This window comes from Haemaphysalis longicornis, unplaced genomic scaffold (assembly GCF_048455015.1).
Source record: "Haemaphysalis longicornis isolate Haplotype H1 unplaced genomic scaffold, Haemaphysalis longicornis Haplotype H1 scaffold_7, whole genome shotgun sequence".
Classification (NCBI taxonomy): Eukaryota; Metazoa; Arthropoda; class Arachnida; order Ixodida; family Ixodidae; genus Haemaphysalis; species Haemaphysalis longicornis.
Genome location: NW_027526422.1, coordinates 126,498,082 through 126,513,859, shown reverse-complemented (window position 1 = coordinate 126,513,859; position 15,778 = coordinate 126,498,082). Strand labels below are relative to the sequence as shown.

General features: G+C 43.7%; 1 long non-coding RNA gene across 1 annotated transcript; it reads left to right on the top strand.

Moving 5' to 3' along the window:
* Positions 1-6,453: 6,453 nt before the first annotated feature.
* On the top strand, positions 6,454-8,289 carry LOC144145061 (uncharacterized). Its single transcript, XR_013317414.1, has 3 exons — positions 6,454-6,494; positions 7,025-7,089; positions 8,141-8,289. It is a non-coding gene; the product is annotated as an uncharacterized LOC144145061 (long non-coding RNA).
* The last annotated feature ends 7,489 nt before the right edge of the window (positions 8,290-15,778 follow it).

The window sequence follows — 15,778 nt, the reverse complement described above, 5'->3', positions numbered from 1 at the left end:
TTAATCTTGTCCTGACCACCCTAAAAATTAATTTGCCACAATCTACAGTGATGGTGCTCACCAAGTCCATTCCCGCGTGCATGGCTCTGTCCTCGGAAAAGTCTTATCCGATAAATAAAGCTTTATATTCCTGCATCCAGAATTATGTGTGGACAATTTGGCTATCTGGTGTCTCTGGAGTAAACCCTGATAAAAGCGCTAATAATATGGCAATCATGGCTTTTGGCATCTCCAGTTAAAGCGGTGCTTCTAGTGTGTGCTTGTTATGTTTGTTGCTTGTTTCTAGCCCGTTATTGTCTATACCTGTTGGTCTAAGGCGCCTCTGATCCCGGTGTCTGCATCGCGGTATGCACACGATGTTATTAAACTATCTTTTCTGGCAAGCTGAGTGCTATTTCACGATTTTTGTTCGCAACTCATCTCGATGTTTACGAGAACGTAAACCACAAATATTTTATGGGCTGCTGTTTCTGTATAAATGTGTTTAATACACATTACCTTTAGAATATGAGGCACGCTTTTTGAAACATTTTATAAACCCTGACATGGAAGAGTAACAAATTACTTCATTTTTCTACCAAACATCTCCGCTATATGACAAATTATACAGACTGAAGTCGTGATATCACCAAAATAAGGCGATTATTCCAGTTTTCTCACTGTTGATTGAAGAGACTTTAGTGCAAAAACACAGCAGGGCCTATTTACAGCTTGTAGGGTTTCCGGCGCCAAATATATTCATTAATACTTTGCACCCGCAACCATTATTGTTTTTTTCAGCTGCTCGTATCTAATTTCATTCTAAAAGCCGTGGTATCAAAGTATTGAAAGAGCCTCTTTGCGCCTACCAGACTAGGTTCACCCCAGGAAACGCCTTCATAAATTTTGTATTTTCCAATCACCACTATCAGTGACGAGGCCAGGGGGGTCACAACGTGAGGTATTTTTGAGCTTCCTGCGTCCATGTACCTCACATGCTTCTAATAAATTCATTTAACGGGCATCCACTAATACTTATTTTTCTGTCAGAGAAGGCTTACTATAATGGGTTTTGATGAGGCAGTTCACCTGTACCTCCTTGGTAAATGTAGCAAGGTTAACGTTTCCACTTCTTCAATTTATTCTGATTTATATGTCATTTCCATCTAACCTATTGGACTCTCTACGGGAAAAGGTGGTCGATCTGCTTTGCACTTTGAAGCCCGCAGGTGCTGCGCAGCTTCGGTTTTGTTTATTCTCTGAAAAAAAAATTTTCTTGCAACTGGCGTAACGCTTCTTTCTCGGTGGGAAAATTTTTGTGGTAGGGAACTCCGGTATAAAAAGCCACGCCAATTTATTGCATTTTACCAGCTATCGACGTATTCCTTTGCTTTGTTCCTTGCTGACAAATTCTCTTTGGGGAGGAAATCAGCAACTATAATTTATTTGCGTTCCTTCAGTTCTATAATTTTAAAACTATCAGGGCAATAGCTATACACAATGCAAATGTTTTTTCATCATAATTATATACATTACAAATGTTAGTTAGATGCATTGCAAATGCAAAACTTGATCCTATTTAGTCAAAGTCAAATTGAAATTCCTCTGAAAAGAATAAAAGTTGAGAAATGTTCTATAAATCGGAAGAATTTGAATATATTCATTGAGCCACAGGGGTTATCTTTTCCGTTTTCTTGCAATGCGAGGTGAACCGGGAACATTTGTGGCTACTATATTCGTTGTAAGCAGATAAAAAGATTTTATAATAAGTAGTTCAGTACATTGGTCCTTAAAGTGACAAAACATAACTTATAAAATATATTCCGCCTACCCGCTGCCAATTTGTAAATGTTATACCGATCAATTTAGATTGTTTGTTGCTTTTTTCAGCAAAAGAAGCTCAATTCTTTGGACTCCCTCTTCTGCTTCTCGTCGCTGTCATCCTAGTTGAACCCTTTCAAAAATTTCAAAGTGACATATTTTTTTAAGTAGTTAAATTCTCGTACCTTATGTTGTGTTCGGTGCAGTTTTATACTATGTGAAAAGGTGTGCTGGGAAACAAATCACTTCTCTTTTTTCAAAAGAAGAAAAAAGTGTGTTGTTTTGCTATGGGTTGTTATGGTTTGTTATTTTAAAACAGCAGTTCAGACCTCGCAAATGACGAACAATGAGTATCTTTAGTAACGACAGCTGATGTAACGATAAATAAACGCGCGCTAATTATTTAGGAAGGTTGCAAAGAGATGAAGCTGCTCTCTGGAAGGATTACACCACAGAGCGTAATTTTTTGTAGTTTTAAATTCGCAGAAACATTGGGCAACTGCTTTCGAAAGATTTGAAAGAACCCTGTGGATTTTTGAGCAAATTTACGTGGTGAACGCGGACGGGTGACATTTTTTTTTATTGCAATTATACACCATGGCTCCAAAGAACACTTCAATTTTTTGTGTTTGTACAGCTTGCAACCAAGGCTGTTAAATACTTCTACTTGCGGACAATATTTTTTAATAACCGCAAAAAACTGTTCAGCAATGCTACGAATTGCTGCAGAAAACAAGGCGTATTCCCCAGTGGAGAAGCTTAGTTAAAGGGACACTGAAGTGATATGTAAATATTGCGGGATTACTAGCGCAAATTGTAGCCCGGAGTCCCCAGGCCATGTTTCGACCACTCTGGGCGTGTTTACGCGATTTTATTTAGTAGAAAAATTAATTCGAAAATGCTGTCCTCCTCTCTTGACGCTCGCCCATTTTCTGTGGCGTTTTCGTGTGACGTCAGCAGGTGCCGAGCTCGCAATTGGCTGCGCTACTGCACGGCTCCCCGGCCTTCAGACAGAGTCAGTCGGCCCAGCGTTTCGTTCACCGGCCGCCGACGGGTCGTCGCAATTCGTTCGCTCAGTTGAAACGAAGCCAGGACACGTTTGTGAATGGAAGAATGTGCCTTTCTTTACTTGGTTAGTTTGTACACTGTATCTAGCTCCAAGTCAAGGTCGCTTCACACAAGCGCTGCACAAGCGCACATGCGACGCTTCGCTGGCTGGTACGCCAGTAGGAAAATATAAGGCATCTTGAAGGCGGGAGAAGAGTCAGCGAAGTCAATATAGGTACTAAGGAAATAAAATCAACTGATATTTTTACCGTACAGCGTAAAACTAGGGTGCGGGAAGCACTTTTTTGCGCTGGGCGAACAACCACAGCGGTCAGCAGCACGACTACGCATCTGCGAACGCTTTTCCGTCTACGAAATGAAATTGCTAGACGTGAGCTATTGTGGAAACTCGGGGTACGCTTACTGCACGAGCGCAATACAACAAATAGTCACCTAAGCTGCTTGAAATGCCAAAACTAAATGCCAAAAAAAACGTGTTGTACAATATATCCCTTATATTACCAAGGTCGGCTAAGCCGGTCTCGTGCCCTAGTGGTCTGGGGCGCTGGGTTTGTTGTCGCAAGTGTTTTGCAAGTCACGAGTTCGAGTCCCCCCGTGTACGTGTTTTTTTTGTAAGTTAACTTTTTAGTTGTCTGCCGATGTTTTCTACATTGAGTTCACCTTTTTTTGAGCCCCAACGTTCATGGCTCCACGAACTAGTTCACAGAAGGCGCGCAGGCTGGCACTGGCACGCTAGCGAGTTCTCGTTGGCGTGCTGTTGCCATAAGCACGGACTGCTCGCGGGCAGTGGACACACGCCAGAATGGACAGACCCTTGGCCTGGTGCGAACGCGCTTTTTACGGTACAGCCATGAGTGAGGCAAGCTCCAAATATGGGGGAAAAGCGCATGACATTTGGGCGTCTGCGGGTACGCGGAGGGCGTCCATGCACTGCGTAGGCCTCGGCTAGTGAATGCTACGATTCCAAGCCGTCCTGGGAGGCTTATCTTTATGCATTTTCACAGCTGACAGCATGGCAGAAGCGCGGTACGATGATTACTGAGTTATTGAGAATGCCCATCCAACAACGCCACCAGTTGTGTTTTACAGAACCGAAACCGAAACCTGTTTGGTTGCTCACCTTGGGCATCGTCCAATCACGGTGCCCGCTCCTCCTAACGTCACAGCTTTAGTTGGTGCGGCCGCCGCAAACCGCGCATGGTAGTTTTTCTTCTTTCGCGCTTTGTAAAATAATTACCGATTTGTCAACCGGATAAACGATGAAAAGTGTGCTAATTTGAGCCAGTCTACGCAGTCCAAGCAAAAACGGGAGCTTGACAAATTCACTTCAGTGTCCCTTTAAGCTTTCTGTGTCTAAGCGTGGCTAACCACTCAGGCCTTGTATTGGGGCAAAGAACAAAAAACATGTCTGCAACATCAAATTTGATTGAAAAGTGTCTTCTGCATTTCCCGCTACATGTAGGGTCCTTCGGATGTGGTCATTCCCGTAAATTGTATGAGAAAATGACTTTCAAATGGTAACAAAGCTGCTAAATATGCGTCTAAACTTGCTATGTCACTATCGCCATTGTTTCAACCAAGGAAGCAGCTGAAAGAAACTGTCCACTTCTGCAGTTTTAGAGCTGTAAATTGCATCGGGTAGGAAATGCGAACGTAAATATTTGAAATGCGGATTACCAACAGACTCCAATCTTTGACTTGATTTGCCTTTTTTTTGCGCAGCACTCACTGCTTCGTCCACCGCATCCCTGGGCGGTGGAGTTGGTGGTGGACGGGCTGAAGACGCAATTGCCCGGGCTGACCAAATGGCTGCAGAAAAGTAGACTACTAGGCAATGTTCAAAATGAGACGACATCAGCGGCCCGGAGATGGAGAGCAATAAAACTTTAGTTCATATCTTTCCCTTTATTGCCTGGTACCATTTTGTTCTCGTCATTGTGTCATCTCTGCATGAAGTGGAAGTGAGAGCGAGACTGTGGGTGAAAAACTGCTGAGTTTCTTAACAAGTGTGAGACAGACATAAATGTGAGAGCGGATATTATTTCCAGAGCACCTACTACTATGTAGAAGGCATCGATTATTTTCTCGCATGATCAAACTTGGCAGCACATAGCGTAGGAGCAACAAATCACGTTGTTGCTAACTTCTGCTACACTGAAATTGTGTTGGTTTTTCAAGCGAAACCCGAAAAAAATGTTCTTGTTGAATTTGTTCTCATCGGAAATTATGCAGTTTTTCTCAAAACACTAAAAGGTGGGATCATTGGTTAAGGTAGGATTACCAGTTTTAAACATAGACATTTATTTATGTTTTTACCAGAACACAGTCTCAACGTAGGGGTATTCTTGGGGAATCAAAAGAAGATATCTAAAAATCTTCTCGCTAATACCGATTGCTTTCTTAATTATCCGCTTGGAATCCGTCGCAGGAGAGGTCAATGCATGATCCAGAGGCCTCAGGGCACACAGCACATGGTAGAAATATTTTTAGGAAACAGAAATGATGCCAGGAGCAATAACAGCTTGCTGGGTGGGATGCACACAACGGGGTTGAACGGTGGTGAGATGTGGGTGCTGTTAAATACAATATGTCACGCGCTAGGGAATGAGACGGATTGTAAGAGACGTTCGTAGAATAGTTGTGCGTCATGTGTTTTTGAGAAGCCAGAGCTTTTTTTCTAATCAAGATGGTTAAGTCTCTTCTCGCTATAAACAGACGTATGAGGTTCCCTTCGGGCATACTTTCTCCTCATTACTCTTCAATAGGCGGTAAAGCTTCATACCGATTCACTCCGATGTACAAACCCGGGTTGAAGGATATGATATCGCATTCCTCATTTTTTGACGGGTTTTCATTCCATGTGTCATAACAATCTTATTTAAATGCCTCGCAATTATTGCTGTAGTTTTAAAATACCCTTTAAATATTAAGAAATGTATTCTTGTGTTCCCTTTTTATATCTAATCTTGGTTTCGTTATCCTGTCATAGACAATCCATTTGTGAGGCGGATTTGCGAAAATACCTTGTAATCCAACAAGGTACTAATTTGAATGGGTGCCTACACGTTCAGCACAACGGTTTCAAAATTTCGTATTTTTCCAAACTAAACTATCAGACAGGATTCCATGGCGGTAATGAAATGTTATTTTCAGCGCTTCCTGCCTCTATGAACGTCGCTAGCTGCATTGGGATATTTGGATAATATCTTCTAAATTACTTTATCCGGCATCCAATAACCTTAGGTTGGGTGCCGGATAAAGGCTGGCGATGACGTGTCTTGATGAGGAGATTGACATGTTTTTCGTGGGTACAAAGGGCAACGGTACAAATGGTAACGTTTGCACTTAAATTTATGGTGACTCAGATGTCATTTCCTGCTAACGTATTCTCTCTACGAAAAAAACAGGGACGACGTGCCACTTCGGATTTACAGGTGCTATGCCATTTGAGATTCTTTCAAAATTTTTTTGAGGTCCCTTTTTTCTTTTATCTAAGCAAACGCTTAGTGATTGGCTGTACCATTCTTTAGTAGGGCAGTCGTGTATAAAAAGGCACGCCAATTTTCAAGCTTTACCAGCTATTGAAGTAAAACTGTGCCTTGTTCTTGTGTAAGGAATTCGCTTTGGTAAGGAAAGCATTAACCATAGTTTCTTTGCGTTACTTGATTTTGTTAATTTTTTATTTTTTAAATTATCATCGCAACAGTTATAGATAGTGCAAATGTATTTTTGTTATATTTAGCTGCTAACTACAAAATAATTCTTAGTCAAAGACAAAGTTCATAGATTTTAGAAGGAAAACATTGTAGACCTGTTATATAATAACCTTTTCTACTTAGAAGAATAATTTTATTGTGTGTACTCAATAAGTGGTTATGATAAAATAACACTCCACGGTTTTGACCAATTCAGCCGAATTTCAAAAGGTTCCATCGACGGCACTAAATATAACTTTTCCGTATTTGTGCAATGCCAAGTTGATGGCAAACAAATTTGGGTAATATGATTATGCACGTAAAATACTTATCGCCTATTACGTAGTTCAGTGCATATCTCTATGATGTGACAAAATAGAACTTAATATGTATTCCCCACCACCGTTGCCAGTTTAAAATTTTAATTAAAAGGGTATTCCGGTTTTGTTTTCGATTTTTAGCAGAAGAGACATGATGACTCGATTCTTTGGACTCCCACTTCTGCTTCTCGTCGCTCTCATCCTAGGTGACGCTTTTCAAACATGATTCAAATCAAATATTTTCTAATGAAGTTGATTTGTTTTGTCTTACGTTAGTGTTCGATGGAGTTGCTTACCAAGGGCAGACCTGTACTGAATAAATGAGCCAACATGTCTATTTACAAAAAAGAGAAAAGATTTCATCTTATGTTCTCGCTAATTCTGAAGCAGTATACAGTTGAAACCTCGGGAATGGCTGAGAACAAATAATTTTTGTAAAACCGGCCAATGCGTCGCAGTATAACAACGCACTAATTATTTAAGCGGAAGATGTAGCCTTTATAGCGGCACGAAGACTCTGCGTCAAGAAGCTGAAAAGGAGATAGATGTCACTATGTCTAACATTTACAGCACAGCCCAAATTTTGTTGTGTGGGTTTAGGTTCTGAGAAAGAATGTAGACTGTTCTCGAAAAATTTACAGGAGCAGCGTTGATTTTGGTGCAAGCTTGCGTGGTCTGCGGAGACAGACAGAGGGGAATTTTTATGCAACAATACACAATGTCTGAAAAGCATTTGTCAGCTTTGATGCTAGCACCGCTTACGAACGTGGGTATTCGATACTCCCAGTTGCTTCCGCAATTTGCTCAGAACAGCATAAATAGGCCGAGAGACGTTGACAACCTGTGAGACAAAACTACGCGTATTTTGCAGACAAAATGCGTTGTTCAGTTTATTATTTGCAGGATAGACCTTCAGGAACTGTATTAGGCCAAAACAACAAAAACGTGTCATCAGAGTTTAACCAGCAAGCGTTTTCTACATTTGCCGCGCACGTACGACTCTTGAAATCCGGGTAATCCACTTTAAGGCTCGCAAAATTAAAGCACTCGGAAATGGTTACAATGTTGCTATTCGTACACCTGAAATTACAATGGCACTTGTAGCGATTTTTCCTGCAATTAAATAAACGGAACAAAGTTCTCTATTATATAAAGTTTGAGGGCGCTGTTTAAAACAGGTACAGGCGAACATAAACATTTAGACTGCTTCTGTAATAGCTTCCACGCTTTGACCTTACTTCGATTCTCTTTGCTTAGCCCTCACTGCAACGCCGACCGCAGCCCTCGGTGGTGGAGTTGGAGGAGGCCGTGCTGAAGAAGCGATGGCCCGCGCCGAGGAACTGGCGGCACAGAAGTAGAGCAGCCTGCAACATTGAAAATGAGAAGACATCGAGTGCCTGAAGATGGAGAGCAATAAAGCTTGAAAGAAGTGCTTTCCTGTACTCCTCTGCTTTTGAACACCTCTGCTTTTGAAACTAGACTGGGCAGGCTCACGTGGACCGCTCGGGGAACGTAGGCCTGTTGTGCCAAAAGAGATGATATGGCTTCCACACGTTGAATTCTACTGCATTGCCGAACAGGTTCGCGCAGCGGCACTTCAAATTCTTCCCAAAGTTTTTAAGCTTTGCAGCAGTCGCCGGCACATTTACGTCGACGTCGTCTTCACCGTGAGCATTCACAGTTCACCGATTGGTCACAAAAGTTTGTTTGACTCGTCTTTTAAGTCGGAGCTTGGCCGCGCCTTTTTATTAAAACAGATAGCCGATGTTATTACAGATGGTATTAAGAATAATACACATACGAAGGACTAATCCGGTAAAAGTCATAGCAGTTGCATGAAACGCCAGCGAAGTAAACAACGAAGACGCTTGTGGCGTCATGCATCCCCTTTACAGAAAGTTAGTTATATTTAGAGTACGAAGTTCTGGGAAGTTCTTTTTCAAGGTTATTTTGCGTATTAGGCTAAAACATACCCAAAAATTTCAGGTATAAGGCGCTGATATTTGTTGAGATTTTCTTTTTTCTCACCGCACCATGCAAGTTTCGGTTCCAGAGCCGTTCACAAGCTGTGGAAAAGTTGAGTCTCTGTTTCGGACTAGGAAAAGAAGATCATAATTACTGCAGAAATGTTTAAATTTGGGGACATTCGCAGATTCCAAACTGCCAAAAATGACTAAAAATTTTTTTGTAAAGTGATAACATACCTAAACAGATGCTAGCAGAAATTCTATTTGCTAATTTGTTTCTACCACGATCACGTTTACGAGAAACGCCAGCACCAGCGAGAGGGTTTCGAAGGTTGTGCAAGGGGTTCTTTAGCTTCGACTTAAAAATTATTTAAATTACAGGCCGCGTCAGCCGCAATTCTTTCGAAAGAACAGCAGATTGCACAGTTACGAATGGCCATGGGTTCGGAACTGACTTGGCTCAACGTAACGCGGTTCTGCCAGAGCTATAGACTACGAATCCCGCCCAAGATTAATAAAACTCACTGTCTAGAGTGCCGTCCGACGGCGCTCTAGCTGGCCTCTCCAGGCATGGCTGGAGTGCCGACCGACGACATTCGAATATTTAAGACTAGGCTAGCACCGGTCCAAAGCGTTGGTCGTTGTAGTTTGAGGATCCGACTTAGGTTCGTGCTCGCAATTACGGTGGTTCGAGACCGGTTCTTGCCTCTTTTTTTTCCATCTTTCTATTGAAGTATAATTTTTACGCCTTAGGTTAGATTTTGTGTTTCAAATGATTTCTTTGTGTGCGTTAGGTTATCTAATGCTATGTTTAGGTTATGTTGCCTAGCTTTACGTTATCTAGAGCGATGTAGTGCCAGACGTGGCAATTTTGCCACAAAACGCCGGTGAACGTCTATATAGTGCACTGCTTATAATACCGTCGAACGGCACTCTAGACACGGCCTTGGGAAAACCACCTAGTTTTCATATTCGATCGCATCGCTTCTGTTACGAATTTCAGGTGTCTCGCCGAGGACGACGACGACGAAGTAGAAGGAGCGGTTCGTTTGTGTTCTTGCTCCGCTCGTTGTTTTCGCCAGATCTCGTGGTTTTCGGCTGGTTTTGCGTCCAGTGATCTGTAGTGACGCTGGAACATCTGTGGCCCCTCCATGGTTGGACTGCAAGCCAGGCGGGTAAAGCTGGCTCAAAAATGTGTCTAAACACGGATGCCGCCATGATGCCACGCTGTAGTTGCCAGATCAGTAGTTGAAGATATGGCTAACAATTTTTCTTAAAAATAAGGCACAATTTTAGGGCCCTAAGCTAAAATTAGACAACCTTTTTGGCAATACCTGAGTTTTTTTACGAGTTTGTATGCTTTTTATTAGTTTTCTCGAAGCATTTATGCTTGACGAACAAAAATAAATGAAATATTAAGCAAAAAGAGGACGTCGGGCTGAGGCGCCAAATTCAGTTTCGGTATATTGTGAGGAGCGTCACTCATGTGGGGTAATTTACAAAGGTTCACTCTAACACGCCTTAGTGTCTGCTGTGTCACTTCGTTGCTTGCGAAGACAAGCTTGCGAAGACTGCTGACGATACGGAATAAAGCCTCCGCCGCCTATCTTCAAGGACACCTTCTCTACATGTCCGTAGTGGCTGCTGCCGATTTGAACTCGCCGTCAGCCGTTCATATCATGTTACGCGAGACAATGCTGGGCAGATCGGCTCTTTTTGACCGTATATGATTCGTAAATTAAAAACAACCAAATGCACGAAACATTCTAGTATGCCTAGCGTACAAATAGGCTCTTGTTTACGAGTGTTGTTATACTTTCACTGAACGGTGTTTTACTTGAGTGAGAGATAAAACAACCGCCAACTAATAATATCAATGGTAATTTTATTTGCACAATACGGTGGTTTTCTAGAGGAGGACAAGGCGAAGCCGAAATGTAATCCCGAATGTAGGTGCAGAAATCTCCTGTATGCGTGTGTGCGATTGGTGCATGCTCCTTCGATCGTTGAAGCACGCAAACTGAAAATTTCGAGAACATATTTGATGCTTTGCATGACACATTTTTTAAACTCGGTGGATCAGCGACGTTGTTTTATTACGTCTACTTGCACCTCTACTCTCATATGGCCCATGTATATACCTGCACAGAGGAGGAAGGGCAGGAGTAAACTTCATGTGAGATGGGCACCCGTGTGGTGGGGCGTTAAGAAAAATTATTCTGTCCTTCCCTGGGTGCATTCGCAAATGAATGGAAATGGCCACTTCTGTGCACGCCGAATTATCAGGACCACCCCGCCTGCAAGCGGTTTTGCCTGAAATGCCTGCGGGTTCGGCCTGAAATCGGTCTGTCAACAGAAATCGCCTAGTAAGCATGCTGCGGTAACACACATCGCTTTCTTGGGTCGCGATAGGACCGTCATGTATTTTGTGCAAGGCGAAGTTGACGAAAGATATACGTCTCCCTTGAAAAGTAAATTAATTTGTGTGTACCTATGAATTGCTATTGCCACTCATTAGTTCAATCATAGTGGTTAATTTTGAAGCAGCTGCCAAACATAACTATTGCAGGTGAATCAGACTGCCTAGCATGAGACTATCAATCGCTAATATAGAGTGTTCAGACACTTAATGTGTATTGCATATGACAGTCATTAAGAAAGTGGACAATAAACTGAACTCTCAATTTTATAATTTGTGACAGTTACATCTGCACGTATCGGTTCAGCCAGTGCCACCTGGAGACGTTCTTCAGCTGTATACACAAGATGAAAGGAAGGAATGCTGTATGCGAATGCGATACGCGATAGAAAAAAGGAATTCGATATGTCTAGCACAGCCTTCTCATTTATGCCAACATTAAACCGGTGGCCGCAAAGGTGTCACACCAGACTTGTGGAATTTCCACGCTTCCATTCCAGCGTGCTCACAGCAACAAGGATGATGACGAAGTTGCATTGCCGAAGCTGGGTTCCAGTAATGCTGTAGCTGATTATGAACGTTCTGGCTAATGCTCATTCAGATTGTGGTCACCAGCATTGTTATTTTCATCAAAAATAATGGGCCATCACAAGGCCATCAGCCCATGTATCATGTGCTTCACACCATAGAACATATTCCGTGTCGCAATTCCGGCAACGAAAAAAAGAAATTTGACATTGCCAGCCTTACCTTATCATCCTTCCACCGGTTTTGTTTGAGGTGTGAGAAGTTATTTGTGCAAGCTGAGCCCAATAAAATCTGGCGCAAAAGTTACTTTTCATAAGTACATTACTCTTTGGCTGCAAGAACAAGCAAAAAAAACACAGAAAAAGCAAGAGGGTCATATGTACAAGCAATTCTCATCCAACAAATTTTATTTCACCACCAGTAATACCACCAGACCTCTAGGGAAGTTTTTGATGGTAAGAGCAAGGCTAAGATGAACTAATGTGCGACTCTAAAGAAAGGAAGAAACTGTAGAAGAAAGCTAGGGAGGTTAACCAAGGAAAGAAGAAGAACTGCCCAGCTGGCTGTGCTACATGTGGAAATGGGAACAGGAAACTTGAAAGGAAAGGAGAGGACTGGTATAAAATAAAGGATAAAAAAAATCTCGAGAAAAAAAAATGGCGTGGAAATGGCCAGTACAAAGACAGCACCATGGGCGAAAAAAAGAGAGGAATAAATCATGCAGGCGAAACGACAAAATGGGCAAACGAAGGATGCTGCATGAAGCTAACACCCCTTCAGCACCAGTGACTGTTTTTCTCTCTTATTCACTCCAATCTGCTTCTTCAAGGCAAGAACTGATTTGGCTACTTCAGCTTCATCTTGTTTAAAACCACTGAAATATGTCTGATTTTCTGTGTACATGATGTAAATAGGGTACATAATTTCTATTTTTTTTAAAATTCTCTTGAAATGTCTGTTCTTTTGTGGCAAGCTTTCGTGACTAACTGCTCGTAGAATTGCATTTGCTTTGTTCATTTTTTGCTCTTTTATGCTGCCTCTGCTTGTATTTGTTTATTTCATTCTTCTCCTCTTCTCCACTGCTTAAGTTATTTTATTAATGACATTGTTTTTTCTTCAAAAAGGTTTTTTGGCTTTTAGCCCATTTGGTTAATGGCTATAAACCTGCCATAGCTTTGCTGGAAATAGTTAGTTCCTCACACAATTTTCCTCTTTATTCTGGGAGAGGGGGCATGAAATATTAAAAGGTAACGAGCCCTGCAGCGACTAATGAACACTTGCACTAATTTTTTTGTGGTTGGAAGTACTGAAAGCTATAGTTCCACAATTCCTTGAGTGAGTTTCATGATGAACATAACATAGTAATATTTCACGGTTATTTCACGGTTATTGAATCTAAGCTAATGCAAGGGCCACTACCTAAAAGCATTTCAACTGGAGAAAAAAGTTGACACACCTGCTGCAGAGGCCTCGTAGAGAGGCACCGGCACAGGCACAGAAAGCGTGTTTGTGCAGTCACATATACGATTTCTATTTACAAGCATTTCTTGGAAGCTTTGTCCAGTTTGAACTTTCATTCGCTAGATAAGCAAGTAGTTGTAAAGAGCACCTCAATAGATTGCGAAAACAATCAGCTGATGCATACAGGGGGGGTGGAGGCATGTGAAACATGTTAAATTAGCGCTGTACAGACGAGACAACCAAGAAAAGACTACACAGGGCTAGCGCTGCATATCAACTGAACTCTTTTACCACACACATAAGGATATATACACAAACAGCGCATGCGCGAATACGGGGGAAGCCACCAGGAAAAAAATCAGGGCAAAAAGCAATCAGGGGAAAGTGATTTATTTTCAAAAGAAGAAGGAAAATAAATGAACTGGGGATATTATTAGGCTCTCATGAGAGCTCACCTACATTTAACACAGTCTAAAAGCGGGAATAGTAGGGGAAATATGATAGGAGAGAGAAAATTAAAGATAAAAAGGGGAGGAAAGAGTAGAGAAGAGTAGTTTCACTGTGGTCGATTCCGTCGCACACAACACACCACGAACACTGTTGGCTGTCGTAATGCTGCGTCCGGGAGACGAGAAGCCTCGAAGGGAACGGTAAAAAAGCGGAGGTGAGCTTGGTGCGACGATGAGCGAAGTCTGCGGCGGTCCCGACTGCTTTGGAGTTCGCTGGATAGGAGTGCGGCCGACAAACGGGTACTGGGGGGGCGGGAGCTGGCACTCGACCGCCCACACCGGCAGAGCGAAAGCCGGGCGACATCCAACGGCCCGCGGTTGCAACGGGCCGCCGAAATGAAGCCCCTCCGAAGCACAGGAGCACAAAAAAACACGTCCGCTCAACTCCGAAGCGACGACCGAGCTCCCGTGACGCACCCGCAAAAGCTATCTCTTTGAGCGTACGAAGTACCCGCTAATCTACGCGCTACCCTTCTCAGTTGCGGAGAATGCAAAACTGCATCTAACGCGGCAGCAGGGAACAAAAGTTCGCTACCTACCACAGGAAAAACTTTACACAACGTTTCTGGACAGCAAAGTTGTCACGGCGCACACATAGCAAACGTGGCTGCCATGATAGAATGCGTATGTTGCTAGGTGAAAACCCAGAACTGCCGCCAACGCCAACTCTAGTAGGCAAATAGACAGCGGGCAACGCTGTGAGGGTGGCATCATGTCTGCGCCCGGGTGTAGCACGGTTTCACTGCACGGGCTGGCCGGGCAGCTTTTCCTCTAGAGTCAGTAGTATTAACTCTATGCTGCAAGCAAAAGGACGGCCCCTTAGAGTTCTCCTCTGCATCGGATCCGGCCCACCGGCCACTAGGCCTAACCACACTGGCTCTCAGCCACTGGCGGTTGCGACGGCGCGCCTCTATGTCACGCATGCGAGAAAAGCTCTACAAACCGCAATCCACTGCGCCTAGGTAGACGCTCGCTGCTCCTGACATCGCTACAAACCCGGCTCTGGACTACCCGCTGCAAATGGAGGTAACGCTACCGTTCCCGCTATCTCCGGCGGACCCCTCTACTTTATCGAAGCGGTCTTCGGCCAAAGGTGCGGCCCGAGTTAGGGCTGAGGTTTCACCCTCGCCTGTGGCCAAACGAGTGTGTACATCTGTCACAAACACATCCCTGCAACCGACCGATGAACGGTATACAACAGCGACATCTACTTCATCCCGTACAGCCGCCGCCAGTTCGCGGGTCCCTACAACCAATGAGCAGAGTCCCTCAGTGTACAAAGTTGCCATCAAACATCGAGAGCGATTCAACATCCTCTCTCTTTCGACAAGGACACTGAAGCAGACGCTCGACGGATACCTAGGAACATCCGGATTTGCTGGCTACGCGTACCACAGCCGAACCAACACAGTGTCTGTGTGGGTGTCGTCTCCTGAGGCTGTCCAGCGACTATGCGCACTGGATCATATTCTTCTGTTGGCTGGAAAACAGCTACCTATATAAGCGTGCCTGCTCTCTGGTACTGACATCTGACGCTATGTTGTTTCGGGAGTAGACCCCGGAGAGAATCCTGAAGACCTGCAGGCCAGTACCCGTTGCTCCACGCACCAGGTCCTTCTTGTCCGCAACATGGGCGCTGTCCGCACGTGTCTCATAACTCTGCCAGGGCCGTTAGAGCCACCGGATCGTCTTTTCTACAATGGCTGCGTTCTTCGCCCACGTCCAATAAATGCCGGAGTGGTACATTGTTACCAATGCTTCCGTGATGGACACATGAGAACGTCACGCCAATTCCTTGTCACAGAAGCGCAGGTGACAACGGCCTCGGAACCACCGGCTTCTACGGCATCAGAGCCACTGGCTACCTTGTCGTTCGCCTCAACGTAAGCCAAGTTTCGATGAGGTCTGTGCCGCATGGATGAACAATGCATCACGGACAAATAGTGCCCGATTAAGTGCAAAGCTACTCGCGCTAAGCGGCGCGCGCTCTGAAGCCAGCCTGAGCCCAATG